We start from the raw sequence: 22,013 nt of genomic DNA on the forward strand, positions 1-22,013 counted from the left end.
AAATGTTTCAACAGCATGATTGAGTAAGCCTTTTGGAGAAATAAACAAAGGCTAGTGAAATGAGAACAGCAACAGCTATTTATTTACAGCTTGCTATATAAGCAAGGAAGTCAGCCATCATCGCTTATGTTCTGGTAGAGACTCAAAGCAGACAAAGGACTTGGGAAAGTTTTATAGTGGAAAAAAGGGGGAGGCCCCCCGGGTAGCTCAGTCAGTTAAGCACCTGACTCTTGATTTCCACTGAGGTCATGATCTCAGGGTCGTGGGCTAGAGCCCCCAGACCCATGTCAGGCTCCACACTCAGTGTGGAGTCTACTTGTCCCTCTCTTTGCTCCTCCCCCCGCTATCATGCTCTTTCTCTCTGTCCAATATATAAATAAAATTTTTTTTTAAAAAGGAAAAGCATCAGGTATGTCCTGATTGTAGTTCTGTTGGCATAAGGAAGTTGTAGAGGGCTAACTAGAAGTGGGGTGTCCTATGTGATTGATTAGGGAGCATGTTTGGCTTTCTCTCGTTGGTCCTAAGTTGGAAGCAGAGACAATAATTAGAGAAGCTGTCAGTTATTAATCAAGTCCTGGCCAATTGGAGATGATTGTTATAGAATTCATTATTTGGCTTTCTGAATTATAACTAGAGACAGCAGTCTGACTTCCCAGAAGTCTAACACAACAGGCTGGCTTCCTTGGCTGTTTATTGTAGATAAGGGGGGATAACCCAGGGTGGTTTGCTACAGGTTGTGGGTCAGAGTTCTACTTTTATATATGGTCTGGCCATGCCTGTTTGCATATTCATTTTCTCACTCCAAATATATTTTCCCAAAAGGAATATATCTATGCATATTGCAACAAAATAAAGGAAGTTAAGGAAACACATAACACTAAAAAATTCCATGTCCAAAATTTTCCTTGCTTGTCACTTTAATGTTTCTATTAGAGAATAAGAAAGGTGCATAGAAAGAAACTGTTCTCTGGAATCTCCAGTGAGGTACAGAAATTTCAATGGTGTTTCTCTTTGTTTATCTAACAACAAAGAGACCCAAAAATGCAATGGCTAAAACAAGAGTCTCTATCTCATAGCAATCCAGACATTACTAGCTGATCCAAGATCATCATCACCATCATCACCATCTACCTTCCTATTTACCTAAGATAGGACTTCTGCCTTCAAAGCCACTCATGACTCAGGTTCATTCATTCTTATTGTTCTTATTGGCTCTTGTAAGCTTCTCTCATCTGCATGGTCACGGCTAGCTTACCACCATGCCTAGCCCATGGAAACAGGGAAAGAGAAGTAAAGAGAAAGAAACTTTCTTTAAGAATATGGTGTGGAAGTTCTACTCACACTCACATTCCACTGGACATAACATGGTCTCATGGCCACACAGAGGTAAAGGCCTTGAGAAATGTAATGTCCAGTGCACTGCTAATTTGAGTAAGAAGAATTAATCACCAAAAGGATGAAGGGGAAAATAAATAAAAGGAAAATAAACATTCTTTGCCACAGATATTATAATGGCTATATGCATTTCAAATGCTGAGAAAGTTATGAAGGAGCACAGAATACCTCTCCCTCTTTGAAGCATTGTCCTGTCAAGCCCCTAAGACTTGGTAATGGGTTGCAGACAAATCCACATCTGCTTTTTATCTTGGGGATTCCAAAATGTCTCAGGCATTTGATATAGAAAGCTTACCACCAGAGGGTTAAGAAGTAGTGAAGATGTTATCTAAATATTATTTAATGCTTTCTGGGTTGTAAAAAGAAAACAGAAGAAAAATCTTTACTTGTTTTCTGTCCCTGAAAATTATTTCAGACCTAGCAAAGAGAAGAGAGTCATGCCAGATTTTTATAAGGTCCTAAACTATACCTTTCTTAGATATTTTAACTTTTTCTTTTCTCCTTTATACCTAAAAATCAAATAATAATCTGTCTAATGAATTTTGGAGTACTTAGAAAAATGCAAGTGTAAAAGATACAAAGCATTATTCATAATTATGTCAAAGAATTTGGATGGTTCCAGTCTGACTCATAAATTATTGGGTTCCCACTTAAGCACCAGACCTCTGGAATTATGGCTGTCCCAGCATTAAGAATGTTGTTCCTGTACAGTTTACACTTGCCTAACTATCAACCACCTCCACATCTATTGTCCTAGAGTGTTTTCACCTCTCTATTAGGTGACATATAGAACATATTTCATGTTAGTGTGCCTTTGGACATGGATGAGAGATCCAGGTGTCAATGTATAGAGTAAAACCTTGATCCTCAGTGCTTCAGGGAAGAATCTATTATGGGGGAAGAGCTATAAGAGGGTGAGTACTTTGAACTTCACATGTATAAGACGCCTCAAATTTAGACTTTTGAAACTATCTCCAAATGAAGTCATGCATATGGATATTTTATCTGTATTTATGTATTTTCAAACACCATTTTTAGAACTTTGACTTTTTTTTTTTTAATTTTTCAACTCCCTGGGAGCCACAAATGTTTATTGGATAAAATACTCCTAAGATCCCACATACACAAGCAATACAAATATGACTTTTTAAAGTTAAATAAAAAAGACAGATAAAAAGATAAAAGGAAAGGAAGAAGGGGAAGAGGGAGGGAGAGAAGAAGGGAAGAAGAAAAGCAAGGAATGAGGAAGGCAGGTGCATAATGGGATGGAAAGTACATAAACACTTGCAAATAATACTGCAAGTATATGCCTGGGATCAATAGCTCTTGTATTTGCAGAGCTTCACATCTATATTTGTAGATAAATAACAACGCTATCCTTGTTTTCTAGGCATCATCTTTGTTTGTTCCGAAAATGACAGACAGAACTCATCCATCCTACCTGGGGTGTTGTGTTGAATCAGATAACAACACTGCATTCTAGTTTGGTACAGAACTGTGAGAGCGGAGATAGAATGGATGATATGCCCAGCACCTGTGTTCCATTACCTTGGCTTCTTGTGATGGGACATATATGCAAGATGACTGACCAAGGGGAGAAATTCAGGCTATAGTCATGATTGGGTGATTTTATGTGAAGATAAATGGTCTCCATAGACATATGTCCCTTTGACCTCATACACATAATGGAGGTAATGATTGATGAGCAGACTTAGAGAAATATTAAGTCAGCCACCATTTCAGAAACAAACTCCCCTTCCTTCTGTGCATTAGAACAGGGATTACCAATTTGAGATGACACTGGGGAGAAAGATCTAGAAGAATTACCTGGAGGGCTATTTAAAATTGTACATTATCACCATTACCTACCATTGAGAACTGCTTCTAACCCCCTAAACTCCTAGAGATCAAAGCTCTTCCATGTGCATGACTGCATTAAAGCAGAGTGCACTCAAGAAAACTGCAACATGTAAGACTCGTAACAAGCAGTCTTTTCTGTTTTAAAAAATACAAGAGAATATGCATTAGCTATAGTAGCTTTATAGGGAAAAAAAAGTCCTATAATTTAGTTAAGGGGCTCTCTACCCAGTCAGACATTAAAAATCTCCTAAGGACCTTTTAAAATAAATGCATGCTCAGGCCCATCCCAGACCAACTTAATCAAGTCTCTGGGGGGAGAGTTCAGCCCTCTATAGTTTTTTACACATTATCCAATACCCTGGCAATCATAGGCAATATTGAGAACCACTAAATTCGACCAAATAGTGTAAGGAAATCAGTACTTGATCAGAAACCTGACCTAAATTCTAGTCCCAACTCTGCTATGAATTTGATTTGTGGCCTTTAGTAAGTTACCTCAACTTTGGATTCTTACTTTTCTCAAAGTTAAAGTGAGAGAATTGGATTAGATCATTCAACAAACAATAGCTTTCTAAAGATACATCAGACACACATCTTAATATGCCTTAAAGACTCCCTATCCCCTTCACTGTTTTGGCTCAAGTGTGCTACCTTCCACGTCCAATTCTTCACTTCAGCCCTAATGAACTTATTTTAGCTCCTTGATCACCTGCAAGCTCTTCTCTGTTTCCCAGTCTTCAAACATTGTAACCTCTCATTAGGAAACACTCTGGGGGCGGAACTTTCCAGAACGCTCAGTGAGACGCGGAGGAGCGGTGGCTGCCCGAGCTGCGCCCAGCAACGCGCTCCTTCCTGCTCCCCCACACCGGCCTCGGCCCTCTCACCGGCTGTAGAAAATGGTGAAAGAAACCACTTACTATGATGTTTGGGGGTCAAACCCAATGCCACCCAAGAGGAATTGAAAAAGGCCTACAGGAAACTGGCCTTGAAGTATCACCCTGATAAGAATCCAAATGAAGGAGAGAAGTTCAAACAGATTTCTCTAGCTTACGAAGTACTCTCTGATGCAAAGAAAAGGGAATTATATGACAAAGGAGGAGAACAGGCAATTAAAGAAGGTGGAGCTGGTGGTGGTTTTGGCTCCCCCATGGACATCTTTGATATGTTTTTTGGAGGAGGAGGAAGGATGCAGAGAGAAAGGAGAGGTAAAAATGTTGTGCATCAGCTCTCAGCAACCTTAGAAGATTTATATAATGGTGCAACACAAAAACTAGCTCTGCAAAAGAATGTGATTTGCGATAAATGTGAAGGCCGAGGTGGTAAGAAAGGAGCAGTCGAATGTTGTCCCAATTGCCGAGGTACTGGAATGCAAATACGAGTGGGGTGGGAGGTGCTCCACGGGAAGCCTGCTTCTCTCTCTCCCACTCCCCCTGCTTGTGTTCCCTCTCATGCTGTGTCTCTCTCTGTCAAATAAATAAATAAAATCTTTAAAAAAAAAAAAAAAGAGTGGGGTGGGAGGGATGGGGTGACTGGGTGATAGACACTGGGGAGGGTATGTGCTCTGGTAAGCGCTGTGAATTGTGCAAGACTGTTGAATCTCAGATCTGTACCTCTGAAACAAATAATGCAATATATGTTAAGAAAAAAAAAAAAGAAGAAGAAGAAGGTAGCGGGAGGGGAAGAATGAAGCGGGGGAAATCGGAGGGGTAGACAAACCATGAGAGACGATGGACTCTGAAAAACAAACAGGGTTCTAGAGGGGAGGAGGGTGGGAGGATGGGTTAGCCTGGTGGTGGTTATTGAGGAGGGCACATTCTGCATGGAGCACTGGGTGTTGTGCACAAACAATGAATCATGGAACACTTCATCTAAAACTAATGATGTAATGTATGGGGATTAACATAAGAATAAAAAAAATATAAAAAAAGAATTCATCAGATAGGACCTGAAATGGTTCAGCAAATTCAGTCTGTGTGCATGGAGTGCCAGGGCCATGGGGAACGGATCAGTCCCAAAGATAGATGTAAAAGCTGCAATGGGAGGAAGATAGTTCGAGAGAAGAAGATTCTAGAAGTTCATATTGACAAAGGCATGAAGGATGGCCAGAAGATAACATTCCATGGTGAAGGAGACCAAGAACCAGGACTGGAACCAGGAGATATTATCATTGTTTTAGATCAGAAGGACCCCACTGTTTTTACTCGGTGAGGAGAAGACCTTTTCATGTGTATGGACATACAGCTGGTTGAAGCACTGTGCGGCTTTCAAAAGCCAATATCTACTCTTGACAACCGAACCATCGTCATCACCTCTCACCCAGGTCAAATTGTCAAGCATGGAGATATCAAGTGTGTGCTAAATGAAGGCATGCCAATTTATCATAGACCATATGAGAAGGGTCGCCTAATCATCGAATTTAAGGTAAACTTTCCTGAGAATGGCTTTCTCTCTCCTGATAAACTCTCTGCTGGAAAAACTCCTACCTGAGAGGAAAGAAGTAGAAGAGACTGATGAAATGGACCAGGTAGAACTGGTGGACTTTGATCCAAATCAGGAAAGATGGCGCCATTACAACGGGGAAGCCTATGAGGATGATGAACATCATCCCAGGGGTGGTGTTCAGTGTCAGACCTCTTAATGGGGCCAGTGAATAACACTGCTGGCATTTTATATGCAGTAGTGAATGAGTGAAGGACTATAATCATAGCTCACTACTTGCTATTGTTTTTGTTTTAATATTCAACTATAGTAGTGTTTTAAAAGTTAAATGAAGAATAAACTCAAATATAAAAGCTCTGACTATGCCCTGTATGTATGATGACTTCAGTGTGCAAGATAAAGTTTAATACTTGTAAAAACTACTTAAAAAAAAAAAATCTCCCCTAGCATTTGTTAGGCCATACCTTGTAATTAATTTCAGCTCTATGTATATGAAACAGCTCAGACTGAAATGCTAGGTGTATGTATTGACTTCGGTGTATGACCCTTAATTGTTAAGCTATGAAGTTAAAACTTGTATTTAATTGGCAGTCAGACAAAGAATTTGTAGAGAAGTGTTGGTCTATAGTTAAGTGGAATTCATTGTGATGCCTCTGCATTTATTGCCTCAACTGCTACTTGAAGATGGCATGCTATGTAATTTAGCCTGTGGTATCATTGATAGAAAGGATACCTCTCTAAAGAAGGGGTTTATCATATGCTGCTGTTTGAGGGCTTGCACTTGTAGAACTGCATTCCCTTCTGCTATGCCATCTTTTATATATATATATATATATATATATATATATATATATCCTGGTTATACCTTTTTTCCTTCTCTTTGGACCATGATAAGCTTCAGACTAGTGACTTCGGGAGCAGGGTAACTTAGAGTGAAGAGACATTTACGTGGAGACATTAATTTGCATGTATGCGATAGGAAGGTGTTTTTTAGGTATGTTACAGGCTTACTTTAAACCATTTAACTTCTGCTCCAAAGTAACTGTAATTTAATGTTGGTAGTATAGCAAATTATGATGAATAGCTTTAATTGTATGTTTAAAAGTCATGTTCACAAGCTTAAATCTGGGTATCAGAATTAAGCAAATGAAATGTATGAATGTCTCCTTAATATACTGATTACAAAGCAAAAAAAAAAAAAAAGGAAACACTCTGGGTCCTCCCCCTCCTCACTTAACCCAGTCAATATTACCTATCTAACCACATACGCTTCTGACATAAGGCTGTTCTTGGGGCCATAAGGATCCTTAAAAGGGCAGAAGATGAACATTAATGGACCCCTGTACAATAAGGCAGTGCAGTCATGTAATAAAGAATACTCAGAGCTAGATCTTCCAAAATTTGGGTTCTACCACGAGGTCCTGGTCTATTTAGAAAGCTGACTAAATACAACCCAGTAACTTCAATTAATAATGCCTCTAAGTCTCAGTTACCCCTTTAACTGACTCATAAAGTCATTTCAGAATAAAAGGCAATCACAGATAAGAAAACCCTTCAAAAGATTTTTAAATCATGCACCTAAAATATCATTAACACATACCGGAGGAGCCGAGATAGAATGCAGATCTTTCTAAGCATGCTTTGCAAAGAATTGTGGCAGCCAAGAATTTCCTGAGATGGATGAACCTGTCATAAGAAGAGTCTTTTAAGGGATGACCATGAAGTCAATTTTGAAACAAAACATGATATAAATTTGAGTTGTCCATATTATTTCCCATTCTCAACAACCACTTCTTCTGAAAGGTCATTTTTTAGAAAGGTCAGGGAATGGAAATACATGCATCAGAAGAGACTGAAACAGAGGATCTTCTTTCCCATAAACTCTGCAAATGAGTACTTCAAGGTCCCAGTGAGAAAGACCTTTAAACTCTCCCTGCCTTCTACATCAGGATAATAACTGTGGGAAGTAGTGGAAGTGCAGAGCATATTTTAAAGAGACAATGGGGGATCTAGGAGCAAGGAGAAGAATCTTGTTACACTTTCCCACAAATGCCAGGCAATTTTACTAAGAGAGCATGTTATATGATCATAAGATAGATGCAGGGCCTATAAGAAGTAATGTGCCCTAATTTGTAGAGGAGGAAATAAACAGAGCTGATCTTGATTCACAATGGTGCTAATAGCCACCCTTTCTAGGACTTGTCCTTTGAGTTTTTAATAGTGGCGGGATTATTCTCTGAAGCACCAACATATGTTAAGCAGCTGCCTAAGTTTAAGGGGCAGTTACAAGGTCATGGGACAGTATCTTTGAGTAACCACCTGGCCCTGAGCCAGCAGGAACTCACATGCATGACCTCATTTGCATCATGCTGTAGTTAAGTCTAGCCAAATGATAGATATTTCATTCCTTCTTTGCCCTCATTCTTTCTAATTAATCAACCCTTATTAAGAGTCACTAGGCACTAAACTTGGGAATAAAGAGAGTTATAATCCTGTCCCCCTCAAATGCTTACAAGTTAATGGGGAGAAGAGAAAGCGAAACACCAAGTTCCATACCAAGCGTAGTGAGAAGTGTGGATAAAGGTAATAGAACCCCCTAAGGGAGCACAGAGAAGGAGCACATACACACTTTTGTAACTCTCAGGGCAAACACAGAGCTTCACAATCTTTAAACCCATGTTCCCTTTTGATAAACATTCACATTTCAAGTCTCTCCTACAAAAAAAAAAAAAAAAAAACAGAAACAAACAAACAAAAATGGTTTTAGAAAATCCCAAAGGAGCATGCCTCTATTGAGAATTTCAGTGTTTTGTTTTCTTACCAACATTTACTTTTCATACTTTGAATTACTCGAACAATAGAATTTTCTTTTTTCCAAATTAAAAAAAAAAAAGATCATATTGAATATACTTTTTAAACTATCTAACCCATGATCATCCCGTATCTTTCACACAAAATTCCACTAAGCTTCCTTGACAGGAGGATCTTGTGCATTCTCCTGCTAATTACAACTCAGGAAGAATCCCTGGGCTTAGAAGGGTGTCAAGGAAATAGCAACCTCCAGCATTTAGACCAAGGATTCTCAACTTTGCTCCTTAGAGGTTTCAGGAGCACATTTAAAATATTCTAATGTCCTTCCCCACAACAGACCAAATTAAATCAGAGTGGTAGGGTGAGGTTAGCACCCAGGAAGAAGGCATTGGATTTTTAAAAACATCCTTGCTTATTTTAATATGCAGCCAGGCTTGAACATCATTAATAGAAATATAAGGCTATCTTTTCTCTTTTATTGGTTCCTGAGATTTTCTTAGTGGTGCTTGGACTCTCCTGATTTGATTCTTCTTGGGGGAAGCAACTCATTTCTATTCACCAGTGCTCATAACCTCATTGATAAATGATGGCAATCACCTTCTATCTGATCTCCTTATGGTAAGCCTCCTTACCTGCACTTGGTTATACATTTATTCACCCATTCAGTTCAACAGTCAATAATTCACCGTCATTGAGCACCCAATCTATGTTCAAGGTAGTGCTAAGGATATACAGTGATGAAAGTTCACAGCCACTGCCTTTAGGAACTCCCAGTCTAATAGCAAGATTGCACTCTAGAATAGAGGAAGTGTGCCAGCAGGTATAGATGCACAGGAGGGGAGCAATTACTGTGCCTGGGCACGGAATTAAAGGGGACATCTCAGGTCCACCAAGGGAAATAATGCTTCAGCTGAGTATTACAAAAAGTAGACATGGATTGGCAACTGTCAACTCCCTAAAAGTCCAACAGAAAAATCTGAAGATCGGAGCTAAACTTACTAGACATACTGCAGTAAAGGATAACACCACTTTGTCAAAGGCTTAGTAGTGTCTCAGAAGGGTGAAGGCATGGGATGATAGAGGATTTTGAGATCCAGTCTCAGTGCCTTTAAAGTGGGTCTAGGAAGTCATAGAGCTAGATGGGAATGAGCAGAGTTTATGACATGCCTGTGGATTGGTTTTGAGGCTAGTCTAGATGATGAATCTGTTTGTCTCAGTAAGTAAATTATTTTAACTAGTTCATAGTCAGATCTTCCAGGAACATATATTTCCTAGAGCAAACATCTAAGTTATTTTTGCTTGTTCTCAGTAGTATTTTTTTCTCTTTTTTAAAAGATTTTATTTATTTGACAGAGAGAGACACAGTGAGAGAGGGAACACAAGCAGGGGGAGTGGGAGAAGGAGAAGCAGGCTCCCTGCTGTTCAGGGAGCCCGATGCGGGGCTCGATCCCAGGACCCCGGGATCATGACTTGAGCCAAAGGCAGACGCTTAACGACTGAGCCACCCAGGCGCCCCCTCAGTATTATTTAATATAGGGACAAGAAAATATGTCCAGACCCAGTAGTGTGTAACCAGGAATGTGAAATGTTAGTTTCAGTACTCACTAAAGGAGATGAAGAAGTGGAGAGAAGGGGACAATGAAATCAGTATGTGCAAAGACAAAGCAATAAAAGCAGCATATTCTCTAAAAATCTCCTTCTTCTGCTTTCTGAATCAAGTTCAAACTTTTCATCTTGATGTTTCAGAACTTCTAGAATGTGAATCAACTTCCATCTAAAGCATTATTTCCTATTCATTACCTACAATGCAACCAAAAAGAAGTGGTCACCATTCCTAATCTTTTGTGCCCAGCCCTATTTGTGCACCTTCACATATGAGGAATCAAATCCCAGTTCTATCATTTCACCAACCATGTGACTTTGAGCAAATAACTTGAAAATTTTGTGCCTATTTCTTCAACTGTAAAAAGGTAGCTGTAAAATATCTTCCTCATAGACAGATAATAAGAAGATAATCTGTCAATAAACAGGTATCTACTGAGCACCTTCTAGTGTCAAGCACTTGTTCTAGGGGAAAAGACTGCCTGCATTCAAGGAACTGACATATTTTCAGGTATGTTGTGAGGGAAAATATTGAATCATGTGATAGAGGATGACTGTGTGGAAGAGGCAGCTTACTTCAGCTGGGAGATTTCAAATGATGCCCATGTTCTTTGAGAAAGGGACCATGAGAATGCCTTTTTTTGTGATACATGGAACATTCCTTCACATTGTTGGCACTGAAAACCAGTGAGAGAATGAGTGAACAATAAGATACTCACATTGTTACTCTAGAAAATGTAACAAGTAGTTTTTATACAAAAGTTTTCCCATGACTTTTTTAAAGATTTATTTATTTATTTTAGAGAGAAAGAGAGAGAGCACGAGCAGGAAGGGCAGAGGGAGAGGGAGAATCTCAAGCAGACTCCATGCTGAGCATGGAGCCCAATGTGGGGCTCAATCCCACACCCTGAAATCACCTAAGCTAAAACCAAAAGTCAGACATAAAACCAACTGTGCCACCCAGGTGCGCCCCCATGATTTAAAAAATCATCTTGATGAAGGTTTTAAGAAGTTGGGTTCAGAATAAGTTGTTAATATAAATATAAATTATTAGTATAATTATATAATTAATATAGTTAATATAATTATATATTATATAATTGAATATAATTGTTAATAATAAAAATGCAGTTATAAATTTGTTGTCAAAAATTAGATGCAGAAATGAGGTTTTTGTGTCTGAGAAGTAGAGCCTGTAAGAGGAGTAAGGCTTTATCCTGCTAATAGGGAGAGCTTTTTTGTTCCTGAAATCAAACTAAATTACACAATATTTAATGTATTGCCCCCAAATTGATAAAATGTAAGCCCTCTCCTTCAGGCTTACACTAAGAATTAATAGTCTCTTCTTCACAGAGCAATAAGCTCATTACCACAGCTGCTTTTTCTAGCCATGGGGAAGAATGACAGAATAATTACATTTTCAAAAAAATAATATGTGATGAAGAATGTGTCCTTGTGTTTGCATGGAGAAAGTATCTGGACAAATGACATCAAAATATAGAACCTAGCTTCAGTGATCTGAATGCTAAAAATTTTCCATACCTTACAAAAAAAGAAAAAAGGTAGTTTAACTCTACCAATTCTTTCTTCAACTCTGTCCTTACAATATGCTTTTAAAGAAAAAAAAATACATGTATAATTACTGAATAATAACTATGTGCCAGGCACTATACTAAACACTTTATGTTAATTACCTCATTTCATTCCCACAATAGCCCTAAGGGGTGGGTACTATTTTATCCCCTATTACATGTAAGAAAACTGAGGGTCAGTAAAATTAACTGCCACATATGCCTGAACATAAGAGAACCCAGAATATAGGATGCTCTTTTGATATCCAAATGAGAATACAAACAAAATAGCAATGAGGGTAAAGGCCTGATTGAGTATATGTATACTAGTAAGAATGTAAATTTTAAAAGCCAAATATGTACATATTTGATTTAATTAGTTACATACTTATTTTAAATCACACATTCTGTAAATTAATGCATTACATTAAAAATACTACTTTCTTCTATCCTCAAATTTCATGAAACAACTTTATTCAAACTCTTCACATGCCTCTTAATATCAAAATCCTACTGTTCACTGGAGCCACGTTTCTGAGACAAGTAACAGTTTTACAGAAATAACATCTGTATTAATCAAGTTCTCCAAAGAGCTAATATAATGTATATTATATATATGCACACTATATAAAATATAAAATACACACTCACATGCTGAGAGAGAGAGAGAGGAGACTTATTATGAGGAATTGGCTCACACAATTATAAACGCTGGTAAGTCCAAAATCCGCAGGGCATTCCAGTGGTGTGTGAGACCCACAGAGAGATGTTCCAGTTGAATGGCCATCAGGCAGGAAGAGCCAATGTTGCAGATAAACTCAGGAGGTAATTGTCTAGAGAATTTTTCTCATAGAAGGAAGGATCAGTCTTTTGGTTTTATTCACCCTTTTGACTGATTGGATGAGGCCCACCCACATAATGAAGGGTAATCTGCCTTACTCTACTGATTAAAATGTAATGTAATCTAATATTAAAATCTACCAATTGAAATGTTCATCTCATCCAGAAACACCCTTGCAGAAAATACTCAGAAAGATGTTTGACCAAATATGCAGGAACCCCATGGACCAGTTAAGCTGACATATAAATGTAACCATCTCACCATCTTAACTTTTAAGCTGTTTGAGACGTAGCACTTTTTGAATATGTTTGTTACACAGTTATAATAAATTTTATTGTGGAATAAAATCACAATTGCATAAAAATATTACTTTTTTTCTATTTAAATGTAGGTGTGTGTTTTGTGATTTCCATAAGGTAACCACTCAGAGTATTATTTTTAAGCAGTTATTTCCTAATGTGGTTGCATATTGAAATGGCCTAGGAAGTTCTTTTTGTCTTTTTGTCTTGTGTGTGTGTTGTTTTTTTTTATATACTGCTCTGGTCCCAGCCCCAGAGAATCAGACTTAATTGATATGGAGTTGGACCTGGGCCTGGGAATTTTAAAAGCTTCCTAGATGATTCCAACCACTGTTTTTAAAGTAATCCTTAAAAAACTCTTTTAAAAAACATCCACCTCCTGCCCTTATGAAGTCCTCCCCTAAAAAGAATCTAAATCTGAGCTATTTCTGTAGCTCCTTTTTGTCATTCCCACTGGGTAAACTCCAGAAGCTTCCTAAACTTGCATTAAATGAAATAATTTAGGGTTAATGTGCCTCAATCCAACAGCAGCAGAAGCACTAATACTTTTGATGCTTTGACACCTTTGGGTCCTACCGAATTCATAGTGCAATAGATTTTTTTTTTTAATGTTTATTGACTCATTGGCTCCCTTGGGGAAGTCTTCTCACCCAAGGGACTATAAGTCCAAGGCATGTATCATAGTCTATTTATCCATTAATCTACTGAAAGACATCTTGGTTTCTTCCAAGTTTGGGCAATTGTATAACACTACTATAAACATCCATGTGCACGTTTTTGTGTGGACATAAGTTTCACTTAAATACCAAGGAATATGATTCCTGGGTGGTAAGTAGAAGTATTTAGTTTTATAAGAAAATGATAAACTATCTTCCAAAGTGGCTCTACCATTTTGTATTCCCACCAGCAATGAATGAGAGTTCCTGTTGCTCCACATCCTCAGCAGCATTTGGTGTTGTCAGTGTTCCACATTTTGGCCATTCTAATAGGCATGTAGTGGTATCTCACTATTGTTTTAATTTGCAATTCCCTAATGACATATGATCTTGAACATCTTTCCATCTGCTGTATGTCTTCTTCTTTTTTTTTTTTTTTAAGATTTTATTTATTTATTTAACAGAGAGAGAGATAGCGAGAGCAGGAACAGAAGCAGAGGAGTGGGAGAGGGAGAAGCAGGCTTCCCGCGGAGCAGGGAGCCCGATGCGGGGCTCGATCCCAGGACCCTGGGATCATGACCTGAGCCGAAGGCAGATGCTTAACAACTGAGCCACCCAGGCGCCCCTGCTGTATGTCTTCTTTGGTGCGGTTTCTATTAAGGTCTTTGTCCCATTTCTTAATGGTTTGTTTTCTTATTTTGGGTTTTAAGAGTTCTTTGTGTATCTAGGATAATAATCCTTTTTCAGATATGTATTTTATGAATAGTTTCTCCCAGTTCCTGGCTTGTCTTCTCATTCTCTTCCCATTTTAATTATAATGAAGTCTACCTTATCAATTATTTCTTTCCTAGGTTGTGCCTTTGGTATTATATCTAAAAAAATCATTGCCATACCCAAGACCATCTAGCTTTTCTCCTATGTTATCTCCTAGGAGTTTTACAGTTCTGCAATCCATATTGAGTTAATGTTTGTGGTGGAGAGAAGGTCTTTATCTAGATTCTTTTTTTTTTTTTGTCATGTGGATTGTCCAGTTGCTCTGGCACCATTTGTTGAAAAGACTATCTTTGCTCCCTTGTATCACCTTTGCCCATTTATGGAAGATCAGTTGATATTTATGTGAGTCTATTACTGGCTCTCTAATCTGTTCCATTGATGTATCTGTTTATTCCTTCACCAATACCACACTGTCTTGATTGCTATGTCTTTATAGTAAGTCTTAAATTCAGCCAATGTCAGTCCTCTGATTTTGTTCTCCTTCAATGTTGTGTTGGCTATTCTGGATCTTTTGCCTCTCCATATGAACTTTAGAATCAGTTTATCTATATCCACAATGCTATGGAAATTTTTATTGAGATATTATTGACATATAACATGGGCTATGGAATTTGTATTACATTTGTAAGCAATGGAGCACCAGTAAAATAGGTAGAAGGAAGGGTGACATGTACATAGTGAGCTTTAAAAAAGTAATTTTTGGAACTGAATAGATTAAGAAAGTACTACAGTAGGAGTGGAAAGATGGTCCTATTTCCCTCCCTCCCTTGTCCCTTGCTTTGCACTCCCCCTTTCCCCAATTTACTTTTCCTTAATCTAGGCATAACCTGTGTTCACTTTCATCCTCTACATGGGACCTCTCTGTCAAGACTTGGCAGAAAAGCCAACATAATGTGGGAGGGGTATTGTAAAAAAAAAAAAAAAAGGAGTGGGTTAATAATAAAAACGTAGAGTTTTTGTATGCATATGAAGTGAAGTTGTTATCAGCTTAAAATAGACTGTTATAAATATACGATGTTTTATGTAAGCTTCATGATGACCACAAAGCAAAAACCTATAGTTGATACATGAAAAAGAAAGAGAAAAGAATCAAAGCATACCACTACAGAATATCATCAAATCTTAAAAAGAGACACAGAGAGAAGGATAAATGAACAAAAGAATTATAAAAACAACCAGAAATCAATTAACAAAATGGTAACAATAACCCCATATCTTTCAATAATTACCTTAAATGTAAATGCACTAAAATCTCCAATCAAAAGACATAGAGTGGCTAAATGCACTGGGGAAAAAAAAGAAAGAAAAGAAAGAACAAATTATTTGATGCCCAAAGAGACTCACTTCAATTTAAGGATACACATAGACTGAAAGTGAAAAGATGAATAAAGATATTCTACACAAATAGAAACCAAAAGAAAGCAGTGTAGCTATACTTATATGAAACAAAATAGACTTTCAGCAAAAGACTGTAACAGGAGACACAGGGTCATTCTATAATGATAAAGGGATTGCTTCACCAAGAGGATATAACATTTGTAAATATTTATGCACCCAATATAGGTGCACCTAAATATATAAACAAATATTAAGAGATCTGAAAGGAGAGACAGACAGCAATACAGTAAGAGCAGGGAACTTCAATACCCCACTCTCAACAATGGCTGGATTATCAAGACAGAAAATAAATAAGGAAACACTGAACTTAAAGGACACATTAGACCAGCTCACTTAACAAACATATACAAAACATTCCATCCAACAGCAGCAGAATACACATCATTCTCAAATGCACAAGGAGATTCTCCAGGATAGATCAAATATTAGACCACAAATTATATCTGATAAAGGATCAATATTCAAAATATATTTTTTTATCCTTCCAAACTTCTTTTTTTATTTATTATGTTTTTAATTTACATTTTGTTAACATATGATGCAATATTGGTTTCTGGAGTAGAATTCACTGTTTCATCACTTATATACAACACCCAGTGCTCATCATAACAAGTGCCCTCCTTAACACCCATTACCCTTCTAGCCCATCTCCCTCCATCAACCGTCAGTTTATTCTCTGTTGTTAAGAGTCACTTAGGCTTGTTTCCCTCTCTCCTTTTTTTCTTTTTCCCCTTCTCATATGTTCATCTGTTTTCTTTCTTAAATTCCACATAAGAGTGAAATCATATGGTATTTGTCTTTCTCTGACTGACTTATTTCACTTAGCATAATACACTCTAGTTCCATCTGTGTCATTGCAAATGGCAAGATTTCATCTTTTTTGATGACTGAATAATATTCCATTGTATATATAGGTATACCGCATCTGCTTTATCCATTCATCAGTCAATGGACATGTAGTCGCTCTCCATAGTTTTGTTATAGTTGAAAATGCTGCTATAAACATTGGGGTGCATGTACCCCTTTGAATCTGTATTTTCGTATCCTTTGGGTAAATACCTAGTAGTATAATTGCTGGATTGAAGGTAGTTCTATTTTTAACTTTTTGAAGAACCTCCAAACTATTCTCCAGAGTGGCTGTACCAGTTTGCATTCCTACCAACAGTGCAAGAGGGTTCCCCTTTCTCCACATCCTCACCAACACCTGTTGTTTCTTGTGTTGTTAATTTTAGCCATTCTGACAGGTATGAGGTGATATCTAATCATGGTTTTGATTTGTATTTCCTTGATGATGAGTGATGGTGAACAACTTTTCATGTGTTTGTTAGCCATCTGGATGTCTTCTTTGGAAAAGTGTCTATTCATGTCTTCTTCCCATTTTTTAACTGGATTATTTGTTTTCTGGGTGATAAGTTTGGTAAGTTCTTTGTAGATTTTGGATAGTAACCCTTTATCAGATATGCCATTTGCAAATATCTGCTCCCATTCTATAGGCTGCCTTTTAGTTTTGTTGGTTGTTTCCTTCCCTGTGTGAAAGCTCTTTATCTTGATGAAGTCCCAATAGTTCATTTTTGCTTTTGTTTCCCTTGCCTCCAGCGACATGTCTAATGCATTTAAAAAATTATACAACCTGGGATGCCTGGGTGGCTCAGTCAGTTAAGCATCTGCCTTCGGCTCAGATCATGATCCCAGGGTTCTGGGATCAAGTCCAGGATCGGGCTCCTTGCTTGGCGGGGAGCCTGCTTCTCCCTCTGCCTGCTGTTCCCCCTGCTTGTGCTCTCTCTCTCTCTGACAAATAAATTAAATCTTAAAAAAAAAAAATAATTAAAAATAAAAAATTATACAACAGCAAAAATTCTGATTAAAAAATTGGCAGAAGAACTGAAATACATTTTTTCCAAAGAAGACATAAAAGTGGACAACACGCTGGACTCCAGGAAACAAAATGACGGTTACAGAAGGGAGGGGGGTGGGGGTTGGGGTAGCCGGGTGATGGGTATTAAGGAGGGCACATGTTGTGATAAGCACTGGGTGTTATACAAAACTAATGAATCATTGAACACTACATCCAAAACTAATGATGTACTATATGTTGGCTAACAGAACATAATAAAAAAATAATAAATTTAAAAATAAATTTAAAAAATAAAATAAAATAAATGGCACATGAAAAGGTGCTCATTATCACTAATCATCAGAGAAATGCAAATCAAAACCACAATGGTATATTACCTCCCACTGTTAGAATGGCAATCATCAAAAAGACAAGAGATAACAAGTGTTGACTCGAATATGGAGAAAAGGGAATCTTTATGCATTGTTGGGGGGAATTGAAGTTGGTACAGCCACTATGGAAAACAGAATTGAAGTGCCTCAAAAAAATTAAAAATAGGACTACCATATGACCCAGCAATACCACTTCTGGGTGTATATACAAAGGAAATGAAAACAGGATCTCGAAGAGATATCCACAACCCTTGTTTATTGCAGCATTATTCATAATAGCCAATACAGAGAAACAATCTTAGTGTTCATCAATGGATGAATAGATAAAGATGCGAAATACACACACATGGAATATTGTTCAGACGTGAGAAAGAAGGAAATTCTGCCATTTGTAACAACATGGGGTGATCCTTAGGGGCATTATGCTAAGTGAAATAAGTCAGAGAAATACAAATACTGTATATTAATTATATGCAGAATCTAAAAGATGAACTTGTAAAACCTAGGAGTAGAACATTGGTTACCAGGGATTATAAGGTGGGAAAAATGGGGAAACATTGGTCAAAGTGTACAAACATTGGTGATTATAGTTAATAACAATGTATTATATACTTGAAAGTTGCTAAGAGAATAGATCATAAATGTTCTCACCACACACACACACACACACACAAATTATAATTATGTGATGTGATTGATAGAGTGTTAGCTAATGCTATGGTGATCATTATTTTGCAATGTGTAAGTGTATCAAATCAACACATGTATGCCTTAAACTTTCACGATGTTATATGTCAATTATATAACAATAAATCTGGAAAAAATGAAATATTCTGTGGTTGCTTTTAAGTTTTTCTCTTTATCACTGATTTTAAGTAATTTGATTATGGTCATCTCGGTGTAGCTTTCCTCATGTTTTTTGTGATTAAGTTTCATGGAGCTTCTTGGACCAATAGGAACTTGGAAATAATTACAACCATTATTTCTTCAAACATTTTTTTCACCCCTCATTCCCACTGCCCACCAGTTCTAGGATTTCAACTACATGAATGGTATACTATTTAGTATTATCTAGGCAGAACCAGCTAGATAATTTGCAGGGCTCAGTACAAAACTAAAATGAGGAAGCCCTTATTCAAAAATTGCTAAGAATTTCAAAAGGCACCAATGGAACATTAAACCAAGTGAGTGCTCCTTCTGAGTACAGGGATGATGTGACAAGAAACATAGCTCATAGGTAATCAAAACTTTTTTCATAGTATTTCAGTCTTTTTCTCATCCTTCATCTTGGATAGCTTGTGTTGCTATGTTTTTAAGATCAGATATCTCTTCTTCTGTAGCATCTAAATTGCTGTTAAGCTCATCCAATGAATTTTTAATTTGGGGTACTGTATTTTTAGTTCTATGAGTACCATTTGGTTCTTTAGTATTTCTTCCATTTTTCATTATGTTCATGTATTCCTATATATCCTTAATCATAAATTAAGAATAATTAATGGTTGAGATATTCTGTCTAGTCAGAAAACCAATGTTTCTTAGCACTATGTAATCTCCAGAATCTCTTGTTCAGCTCAAAAGAATAAAGAAAGAAGAAAAAACCTGTAGCTGTTCTTTGCAAGACCTCAGTCATCCTGTGCATGTGCAGCTTAGCAGCCAAAACTCAAGAACCCCTTTGAAGATTCCTCGTTCCTCAAGCTCACTTTGCTCATTCTCCCTAAACACCTTTAGCATTTATTACTTTGTTTGACATTTATTATATGTATCATGGACAGGAATCCAGGGAGCAAGTACAATGGTTTATAGTACTACAATTTTTTTTTAAGTAGGCTCCATGCCCAGCATGGAGCCCAATGCAGGGCTTGAACTCAAACCATGAGATTAAGACCTGAGCTGAGATCAAGCGTCAGACGCTTAACCGACTGAGCCACCCAGGTGCCCCTACAAATTTTTTTTTTTTTTTGGAATACCTTCTCTAAAACTTTTCCCCCAAATTACACAAAAATTATCTACCTCTTACTTATAATAAATGTCATTCCCTGGCAAAGCAAAAAAACATGCTATACACTTATGAAAATGACAGTTCAAATCAGGCCCAATGTATGTAATAATTTTTGTCTTCGGTATATAAATATTTGCTTAGATTTCATTTATATACATAGCATAATCATGTATTTTTAAACTATGTTAAAGATTGGAATAAACTCCAACAGGTTTATTCATATATGCTATGCACCAAGTTTCTAACATATTAGAGAACACCAACTTAACAAGGGCTGTTGAGCGAACTGAACTTTGTTTAGTGCTCAGAATTCAGAACCTCCTGCCAACTCTGTGCACATATTTAACCTTCTTTTCAGTGTGGAGTTGATTACTCTTTGTTCTATTCTTTTTATGAATTTCATATGTTTGCTTCTATTAAGCTCTATAAGAGTGTCAGTATCATTCATTAAAAGTTTCTTCATACCCAACAGCCAAAACAAACTAAAGAAGTAAACAGAAGAAGGTAACTGTCATCCATAAAACCTAATTTCAGATTGTTAAGTTCATCAAAATTGTCTCATTGTTCTCATTAACTAGCTTTTTTTAAGTAAGTGCTAAAAATTTGAATTTTTCAAATGAATTATTAATAAAATACTGTATTACATATTTTATAAGTCTTATATATTAGAAATCCACAGTAGATATAATTTTTCATCAAAAATATTTCTCCTTCCAAAAATCGTTTTGATTAGTTTTGAAAATCACTATTTAAGATGAACAAAAATCTTCAATGTTCAGAGAAATCCTAGACTGATTCTGGCCTAAATATTTTGTTTTTTTCCTGGACCTTCCTGTCTTTTTCTTTCTTGTCTTTCTGTAAACTCTCTCCCTCATTTCTACCTCCTATGACATGCAAAAAAAGCTACTTTTTCATGAAATTTTCATAACCATATTTCTAATAATAGCATGGATGTAACAAAATTTAATGAACATTATTCTATTGATATTTACTTTGTTTCCAATATTTCTTCATTATAATGAGCACTATCATTAAGATATTCAAGACTATAGAACAGTTCATATTTTATATTATTTTCTCATGACAGACTCAAAGTAATGGAGTACTACATAAAAACTACTATTACTGGGGCACCTGGGTGGCTCAGTTGTTAAGCGTCTGCCTTCAGCTCAGGTCACGATCCCAGGATCCTCGGATCAAGCCCCGCATTGGGCTCCCTGCTCAGTGGGAAGCTGCTTCTCCCTCTCCTGCTCCCTCTGCTTATGTTCCCTCTCTCGCTGTGTCTCTCTCTGTCAAATAAATAAATAAAATCTTTAAAAAAAAACTACTATTATTTATTTCTTAAAAGACTTTTTAGCAAATCATTTTCAACAGATAGTGAGAGCCACTTCAAATTGGAAAGCAAATACTATCTTATGTTATCTGCTCAAAGTTAATTTCACAGAAGACCCTCTGCCTATTAAGTAATAGATTTGAACTTGTTAGACATTTGTTTTGCATTCCTTGCTCCAAGAAGACTTGCCTTACTCACCCTACTGCCACCCCAAGACTGGGGATATATTCCTTCTTATGTGCCCTCAGGAGCCCCTTTGTTTTTACATTTCATAGCTCTAACACTGCTTCATAATTGCTCTTGCATATGTGTGCTTGCCCCTAGATTTTATATACCTGTCACCAGGGCTTTATCTTGTTCACAGATCTATTTCCCAGAACCTGGAACAGTGTCTGGCACAGAGCAGAGATGCGAGAATTTATGCTGAATCGAGTAGTTATCTTTATTAAAGAAGTAGATATATATATGTAGAGGACTAATTCTATTTATAATCCCACAGCCAGCCTCCTTCACTCCAAAGTAGGTGACAAGGGGTGCCTGGGTCGTTCAGTCAGTTAAGTGTCCAACTCTCGATTTCAGCTCAAGACATGATTTTAGGGTCATGAGATCAAGCCCCACGTCAGGTTCTACATTGGGCAAGGAGTCTGCTTGAGATTCTTTCTCTCCCTCTCCCTCTGCCCCATCCGCCACCCCCAAATCACACACACACACTCTCTCTCTTTAAAAAAAAAAAAAGAAAGAAAGGTGACAAACAAAAACTGCTAGACAACTAATGCGTATAAAAGAAACCTTGAGAATATACATCAGGC

At 37.2% G+C, this 22,013-nt stretch overlaps 1 pseudogene; it reads left to right on the top strand.

The window, feature by feature from the left end:
- Positions 1–4,033: 4,033 nt before the first annotated feature.
- On the top strand, positions 4,034–6,054 carry LOC118020201 (annotated as a pseudogene).
- The last annotated feature ends 15,959 nt before the right edge of the window (positions 6,055–22,013 follow it).

The sequence above is a fragment of the Mirounga leonina genome, unplaced genomic scaffold (assembly GCF_011800145.1).
Source record: "Mirounga leonina isolate KUSES-001 unplaced genomic scaffold, KU_Mleo_1.0 Mir_173, whole genome shotgun sequence".
NCBI classification, from domain to species: Eukaryota; Metazoa; Chordata; class Mammalia; order Carnivora; family Phocidae; genus Mirounga; species Mirounga leonina.